This window comes from Budorcas taxicolor, chromosome 6 (genome assembly GCF_023091745.1).
Source record: "Budorcas taxicolor isolate Tak-1 chromosome 6, Takin1.1, whole genome shotgun sequence".
NCBI lineage: Eukaryota > Metazoa > Chordata > Mammalia > Artiodactyla > Bovidae > Budorcas > Budorcas taxicolor.
The window spans coordinates 85,782,501-85,791,561 of record NC_068915.1 but is presented as its reverse complement, the minus strand read 5'-3'; positions in this window follow the sequence as shown (position 1 = coordinate 85,791,561).

Genomic DNA, 9,061 nt, shown 5'->3' with positions numbered 1-9,061 from the left:
AATGGTATGAGGCTCTAATAGGGCTAGAGGAAGTAGTAAGGTAGTAATAGTAAGATCATGAAATTTAACTTTAACTTGTGAATGTTCTTTATGGATAAGGGATTAAAATTTATTGAATGCCCAGTTAATGGAGGATATTATCATGAATGTCTCAGACTTAAGGTTGTGTGTCCTAGTAGTCAGATAACAAAGTCTGATAGATTGAATTGCTAGAGTTCAAAATAAAACTCTACCATTTAGTAAATTTTTGTTCTTGGGCAAATTATTAATACTTAATCTCTCTGGGCCTCAGTTTCTTCATTTATATGTGAACATAATAATAGAGCCTCTTTAAGAGAGTTCTATGTGAAATAAAGTAAAACATGTAAAATCTTTTATAGAGAGCCTGACACATATATCAGTAAATCAAAAAATGGTGCTTTCCACCTTATTTATTACCCAGAGTCACACAGTTAAGCAAACGATTTTGAGCAAAACTTTAATTCAGTTCTATCCAAATCTAAGGCCTATAAATTTTCACTGTACGTTTAAAGTGTGGCTCAGATAATAAAGAATCCACCTGCAGTGCAGGAGATACAGGAGACTCAGGTTCAGTCACTGGATTGATTGGATTCCCTGGAAGAGGCTGTGGCAACCCACTCCAGTATTCTTGCCTGGATAATCCCATGGACAGAGGAGTTTGGAGGGCTTCAGTCCATAGGGTGGCAAAGAGTCCCGACAGGACTGAGTGACTAATACTTCACTTTTCAACACTTTCATACAAAATAAGAATCAATAAGAAGCTATTTCAAGAGGTTACCAGTGAAGATTAAGAGGTTTATATGTGTGAAAACTTTTTATACATTTAAAAAAGTGGTAAATAAATTATTATTATATAACATATAACTGTGTTTTGGAAGACCTGAGAACTTTCAAACAGGCTGTTCTGCAAGACTGAATAATAAGATGTTTTTCTATTTCTCACCAGACCATGAGGTCCTAGAGGTGGGGAGGAAACATGCTATATTCACATAGTTGGCATTTGGCAAATAATGGATAAATGGATGACTATGTGTGACCCTCCAAATCTCATTTATTTTCCATGTGAAAGACATAATTTCTCATATAAACTACCTTTGCAGAAATGGACTTTACCTCTGAAAGTAATTTACTCAAATCCAAAATAACCAACTCACCAATGTATTTTCTTAAAATGTAAATTGTGGTCGAAGGATTTACTATGTCACAGGGAAGCCCCTATTAGTGTTAATTAAAAAAAAATCAGAATGTGAAAGTAGAGAGTTATTTTATTTGGTGGGAATGTTAAGGACTCTGAGCCTGGGAATTTGCTCTCGGGAATGATCTAGACTAAAATTGGCATTACTTTTGGGCACTTAAACTTAATGCTAACTCCAGAGTTCTCATTCTCTCTCTTGGCTGCTCAAGAATCACTTCGTGGTCTTCTAGAGTTGAACACTATGGCTTAGTGCTCTGAACCCAATGACTTAGCCATAAATTTAGATTTTCCCATATTATCCTGCAGAAGATAGTCTTAATGAGTGGACCAATTTGAGAATCAGATGAAATTATGAGCTTTGCCTTCAATTAAATGTGTATTTCCAAATTCACACTAAATTTACCTTGGAATTTCAAAGTTTCAAATACCCCTGAGGTGTATTCACAGGCTCTTTCACGTCCATTTATGATAAAAACTCTCCAGAAAGCAGGAATAGAAGGAACATACCTCAACATAATAAAAGCTATATATGACAAACCCACAGCAAACATTATCTTCAGTGGTGAAAAACTGAAAGCATTTCCCCTAAGGTCTGGAACAAGACATGGGTGCCCACTTTCACCACTACTATTCAACATAGTTTTGGAAGTTTTGGTCACAGCAATCAGAGCAGAAAAAGAAATAAAAGGAATCCAAACTGGAAAAGAAGAAGTAAAACTCTCACTGTTTGCAGATGACATGATCCTCTACATAGAAAACCCTAAAGACTCCACCAGAAAATTACTAGAGCTAATCAATGAATATAGTAAAGTTGCAGGATATAAAATCAACACACAGAAATCCCTTGCATTCCTGTACACTAATAATGAGAAAATAGAAAGAGAAATTAAGGAAACAATTCCATTCACCATTGCAACGAAAAGAATAAAATACTTAGGAATATATCTACCTAAAGAAACTAAAGACCTATATATAGAAAACTATAAAACACTGGTGAAAGAAATCAAAGAGGACACTAATAAATGGAGAAATATACCATGTTCATGGATTGGAAGAATCAATATAATGAAAATGAGTATACTACCCAAAGTAATCTATAGATTCAATGCAATCCCTATCAAGCTACCAATGGTATTTTTCACAGAGCTAGAATAAATAATTTCTCAATTTGTATGGAAATACAAAAAGAATAGCCAAAGCAATCTTGAGAAAGAAGAATGGAACTGGAGGAATCAACCTGCCTGACTTCAGGCTCTACTACTGTTATGCCCAGTGTCCGAGTCCCTAAAACTGAGAGAATAAGACGTCCACAGCTGTGCAAAAGCATAAAGGGGTTTATTGCTAGCTTGAGCTAGGGCCCACGTCTCATCCAGCACAGTGGAATCTTGACGAGAGCCCTGAGCTCTGAATCACAGCTGCTTATATACAGGCGGTCTTTTGTCTCAGCAACAGTGTAGTTGGCGTGTGGTGATTGACTCAACCTTGGGTCATCGTGGTGATTGACTTAACCTTGGCGTCATCGGGGGGGAGACCTTGGTGTCATCGGGGACCTTGGTGGGGCTTCTCAGAATTATGATTCATGCTTACAAAAACCTGAAGCTTAGGCCTAGTGTGGCCTGTTGAGCCTGTCATGGCTCAGGTCAGGTCCCAACATTCCCACCTGTTTCTTGATCATATAGAGGAATCTTCCTCTTTGTTTTGGGGCAAGACCTGGTATTGTTGCCTGAGTACGAGTAGTTGGACTGTATTAATATGTTCCTTTACAAAAGTTACAAGCTTGTTTAGGATATATGGGCCAAAAGTGAGTATTAATAGTAGCACCATAAGAGGTCCCACCAGGGTGGAAATCAGTGTTGTTAGCCATGGAGATTGTTGGAACCAAGACTCAAACTATCCCTGTTGGGCTTCTCGCTCCTTTTTCTGAAGGGTTAATAGGGTAGCAGAGATGTGCCTGCAAACGGGTCTCTCTGCTCGGGTTGAACGTGCTTGCAAACAAGGCGTTCTGCCAAAGAGTCTAGACACAGCCTTAAGTTTAATGGTCCCTTGCAAACGAGGGAGCATTCCCTTCTTATGATAAGAAGGAAAAGAGGGCTTTGGACAGACTCTGCAGTAGACAGGGATTTCACTCCCCTTGCTGTACGATAACATGTATGCACCTGCTCTGTATTGAAAAGGCTTATTCATGCAGTCTAGAATTCTGCCTAGGGGGCTTTATAATAATAAACCACAAATTGTTTGTGCAGTTCTGTTCCTCTGGCCGGAGTGTGTATTGTCTGTCTCTTGTGTGTCTTGTGTGTTTTGCCTTTGTGTCATTTCGCTTGCAACATCTGGCGCCCAACGTGGGGCTTGAGTAAAACCAAAAGGGTGAGTAACCCCGTGGGGATTTTAAATCCATAGCAGGGGAACTTTTGGGAAAATCATGGGGAATTCCTCATCATCATTACGGACACAATACATGGAGTTAGTCAAAGGAGTTCCCCACTCCATAGGCCTTAAAGCCTCGACTCGTTGATTGAGTGAGCTCTTTCGCTTGGTGGAGCAATATTGTCATTGGTTTCAATATCAAACTAAGTTACAGTTAAACTTAAAGGGATGGAAAATAATTCAAAAGGAATTGAGAAAGCAACATCAGAATGGTAATGTGATCCCTTTGAAGTTATGGACTTTGTGTAGTGCTATAACACAGGCTTTGACCTTGCTCTCTACTGATAATGAAACTAAATCTAATGCTTCAAGGAGGGGAGAAATAATTTATGAGGATGTGTCAGACATTGGTGGGGCTTCTGCATCGCCTGAAGGCAAGGATACAAATGAGCCTCCTCCTGTAAATGGTGAAACATCTGATAGTTCAGAATCAGATTCGGAGGCTTCTTTGGTTTCATCAGAGGAGGGCAAAGAGATTAAAGAAATGACCCATCTATTCCAGGAGTGGTGGAAATCCCGTAAGGAGGAGAAAAAATCTACACCTTCTGCTCCTCCTTGTGCTTCTCTTTGCCCCACTGCGGTTAATCGGCCTGATGTGGGCAGGGAACATTGTCGGTTCTCCTTTCCTTTGTCTATGCTTCATGATGATGACTTGCCTGCTCCCCCTGGTGGGTTTATCAATCCTCCACAATTATTTCCCATCCAGAGACAGCAGAATGACAATGTGATAAATGTTCAATACACTTCTTTGAAACATAAATTTTTTAAAAGATCTTAAAGCTGCAGTAGTGCAGTACAGTCCTCAATCTCCCTTTGTTTTGGCTATGCTGGAATCATTGGGAAAAGGCAAATTAATCATTCCATTAGATTGGGAATCTATTGCCCAAGCTGTCTTGGAGGGTTCTCAATGGTTGCAACTTCGTAGCTGGTGGGAAGAAGAAGTTAGAAAGCAGGCTCGGATTAATGAGGGACAGAATCCCCCGGTCCTCTCGAGGGCAAGCTAATGGGAGAGGGCCAATATCGGGCTTTAAGAGAACAGGCTCAATGATCTCATCAGAACTTACAAGTCCGCCAGGTCTTCTTATGAGCATGGTGCCGTGTGGTGCCTACTGGCCACGCCCAGCCCTTCTTTGTTAAAACAATGCAAGGCCCGAATGAGCCATGTACTGATTTTCTAGCAAGATTGAGGGTAGCTGTGGAACAGGCTGTAGGGAGGGATGAGATTTCAGAGATATTATTACAAACTTTAGCATTTGAAAATGCAAATCCTGAATGCAAGAGTATACTGGGGCCATTTAAGGGACAGGGTGCATCTATAGCTGAATATATCAGAGCCTGCTCGGGAGTAAGAGGAGCTGAGCATCAGGCTAATGTCTTTGCTACAGCCTTGGCCAAAGCTATGAGACCACAAAAGGGAGGTAACTGCTTCCCTTGTGGAAAACCTGGTCATATGAAAAGAGAGTGTCGGAAATTAAAAGCTGATCAAGGTGCAATTCCTAAAGACAGATCTCTTGCTGGGAAGAATAAGACTCCTCCTGGACTTTGCCGTCAGTGTGGGAAGGGGTTTCATTGGACTAATGAATGCAGATCTAAAACAGACAAAATGGGCAACCCGATACCGGGAAACTATCCTGCGGGCCTAAGTTCTTGGGGCCCAGGAACAATACCGGGGACTTCTCCTTCTTGCTCTCCTGCCATCCCAGCTGCCCCAACCCTGTTCCCTCCCAGCAACCATTATGAGTCGGTGCCCCATTAAAAGGACCTCAGATGATGATTTCGGACTTACGGTCTGCTACTTCAGGGAGTGCTGCTGCTGATTTGCCACTAGCTTATAATGTTCTTTTGTCACCAGGGGGAGGCATTTATAAATTAAAAACAAATGTATTTGGACCACTGCCTAAAGGCACTTTTGGCTTGATATTAGGCCATAGCAGCGCAGCTTTGAGAGTTTTAACCATAATTCCTGGGGTAATAGACTCCGACTATGTTGGGGAAATTTTAATTATGGTCTCTACTTTTACCACACTTTCATTGTTAGCTGGGGAACGTATTGCCCAAATACTTCTCCTACCTTATCACCCCTTTTTGGCTCTTCCTAATGAACTAACAGGAGGATTTGGAAGTACTGGGCAACATATATTTTGGGAAATGCTTATCAAAGATTCTCGCCCTGTTCTCTCCTTGATTATACAAGGAAACAACTTTGAGGGACTAGTAGACACAGGGGCGGATGTTTCAGTCATTTCTTCTCAACAGTGGCCCCAAGATTGGGAAAAAGAAAAAAAGCCCTTTAATGCTGATGGGATTGGGCTCCATTGCAGATGTCTGGAAGAGTACTCATCCCTTGCAATGCCAATTCCATAATGGAAGATCAGTGTTTGTTACCTTTTATATTGTAAATATACCTATTAATATATGGGGAAGAGACCCTCTCTCTCCTTTGGGGGCTTCTGTAACCATTCCATTGGAAAACTAGTAGCCACTGCTCAAATTCCTCGAGCACTCCCATTAAAATGGTTAACTAATACTCCAAAATGGGTTGAGCAGTGGCCATTACCACAAATGAAGCTCGAGGCATTCGAACAATTAGTACAAGAACAACTCCAACTTGGTCATATAGAGCCCTCTACCTCCCCCTGGAATTCTGTTTTTGTTATAAAAAAGAAATCTGGAAAATGGAGAATGTTAACTGATTTACGAGAAGTTAATAAATGTATTGAACCTATGGGAGCATTACAATTGGGACTCCCCTCTCTAGCTCTTATTCCTCAGAATTGGTCCTTAATGGTGCTAGATCTTAAAGACTGTTTTTTTTTTTTTTTTTTTACCATTCCCCTACAATTGCAAGATAGAGATAAATTTGCTTTTACAGTTCCTGTTCTTAATCATGCTCAGCCTGTTAAGTGTTATCAGTGGACAGTCTTACCACAAGGAATGATAAATAGTCCTACTTTATGCCAAGAACTCATAGCTCACTCTTTACAATCCCTCCGTCGAGTATATCCCAATTATATTCTATATCATTATATGGATGATCTCCTATTAGCAGCTCCTAGTATTGCTGAACGTGATAAATTCTTTTTAAAAGTACAGAAGGCTTTAAGACCATACAATTTGCAAATAGCCCTGGAAAAAATTCAAAAGGACTTTCCTATTTCATATTTAGGGACAATATTGGAACAATATAGAATAAGGCCCCAAAAGTTGCAAATTAGAAGAGACCATCTCAAAACCTTAAATGATTTTCAAAAGTTATTGGGAGATATTAGTTGGCTATGCCCGGTACTTGGGATTCCTACTTATCATTTATGACATTTGTTTTCTACTTTAGAAGGAGATACAGCTCTTAACCGGACCTTAACCCCATTGGCTTTACAGGAACTTCAATTTGTTGAGCAATGACTAAATGACGGCTTTTTGACTTACTTACATGCATCTCAAACTATTTCGTTTATAATATTTCATACCCCTTATTCTCCATCTGGTGTAATTGCTCAAGAAAAAGGATTAATAGAATGGGTTTTCTTACCTAACAGTTTTTCCAAAAAATTGACTACATATATGGATAAATTAGCCTTCTTTATACAGAAAGGTCACCATCGTATTTTACAACTGTCAGGATGTGAACCACACCAGATTGTTACTCAGTTAACAACTGCTCAAATATCTCGATGTTTACAATTTAATGAAAACTGGCAAATTTCTCTTGCCTCATATCCTGGTTCGTTTTCTAATCATTATCCATGATCTAAATTGATTGATTTTCTCCAGGCTAACGCTATGATATCTCATTCCCCAATTTCAGATGTTCCAGTTAAGGGACCCACTATTTTTACAGATGCAAATAAAAATACTGCTGGATATTGGACCCTGGAAAGTTCCAAGGTTCTCCCCCACTCATTTTCTTCTGTACAGCCTGCTGAATTGTGGGCTATCTATTTAATTTTGCAAGATTTTCCCCAACTTCCTATTAACATTGTTTCAGATTCTCGATATGCTGTTCTCTCTTGCCTACAGCTTCCCCATGTCTCCCTTTCACTGACCCTTAAAACAGCTATTGATAAATTGTTTTACCAAGTACAACAATTGCTCTTGCAGTGTTCAGAGTTAATTTTCTTTACTCACATCCGTGCACATTCTGCCCTTCCTGGACCCTTATCATTCAGAAATGCTACAATTGATGCGTTACTTTATCCTATAAAAGCAGCAAAACAAGAACATCTCTTACAGCATACCAACTCCAAAGGGTTACAAAAATCTCATGCTATTATTCGAAAACAAGCTCAAAATATTGTTCGTTCTTGTTCCATATGTGCACCCTTTGCTTTGCCATTTACCCCACCAGGTGTCAACATGAGAGGACTACAAGCAAATCAGATATGGCAAATGGATGTAATTTACATTTCTTCTTTTGGACAACAAAAATGTGTGCATCATACTATAGATACTTGCACACATTTTCAATGGGCCACTGCATTACATTCTGAAAAGGCTGATGCTGTTATTACTCATTCGTTATCTTGTTTTGCAGTTATGGGATTACCAATTGAATTGAAAACTGATAATGCACCTGCCTACCAATCTGCAAAATTAGCTCACTTTTTATCTCAATACCATATAACTCATACTTTTGGTATTCCTTATAATAGTCAAGGGCAAGCTATCATTGAAAGAGCTAATTGTACCTTGTGTGATTATCTTGAAAAAATAAAAAAGGGGGAATAAGAGAGATTTATGAAACCTAAAGACATTCTGAGTAAAACCTTACTTACCTAAATTTTTTGAATGTTTGGAGCAAGGGAAATCTATCAGCAGCAGAGTTGCATATTCAAGGGAAAGAAGAGGATAAGAAGATCTTGAACACGCCTATTTGGTATAAAGATAAAGAGGGAGGTTGGATCCCAGCATCATTAATATATTTGGGACGAGGGTATGCTTTCATTTCTGTTAATAATTACAGGTTTTGGACCCCAGCAAGATTGATCAAAATCAACAATGGCTGATCCCTTTGTTCAAAAATTCGAAGAGCTTACTATGCACAGAGGCTTTACTTTCCGTACAAGGGAAGCAACACCTCCTACGTGGGGTCAAATGAAGAGGTTGACCCAGGAAGCAGAGAAGACGTTAATGAAGGCGGGGCAACCTCTGAATCCTACCAATCTTTTGCTTGCCATGATGGTGGTGGTGACATGTCAGGTAATTGGTGTATTGGTAAGTAATCATACATATTGGGCATATATACCTAATCCCCCATTAGTAAGAGCAGTTTCCTGGGGGGAACCAGAAGTGCAGGTATGTACTAATGAGCCTGCCTTCTTTCCCCCGCCAGCTTGTGGGGGAATAGAACAACTATCTTATCATAAACAACAATATAATATTAGTAATTTGAACATTGCAGTGGAAGGTATTCCTTTGTGTATA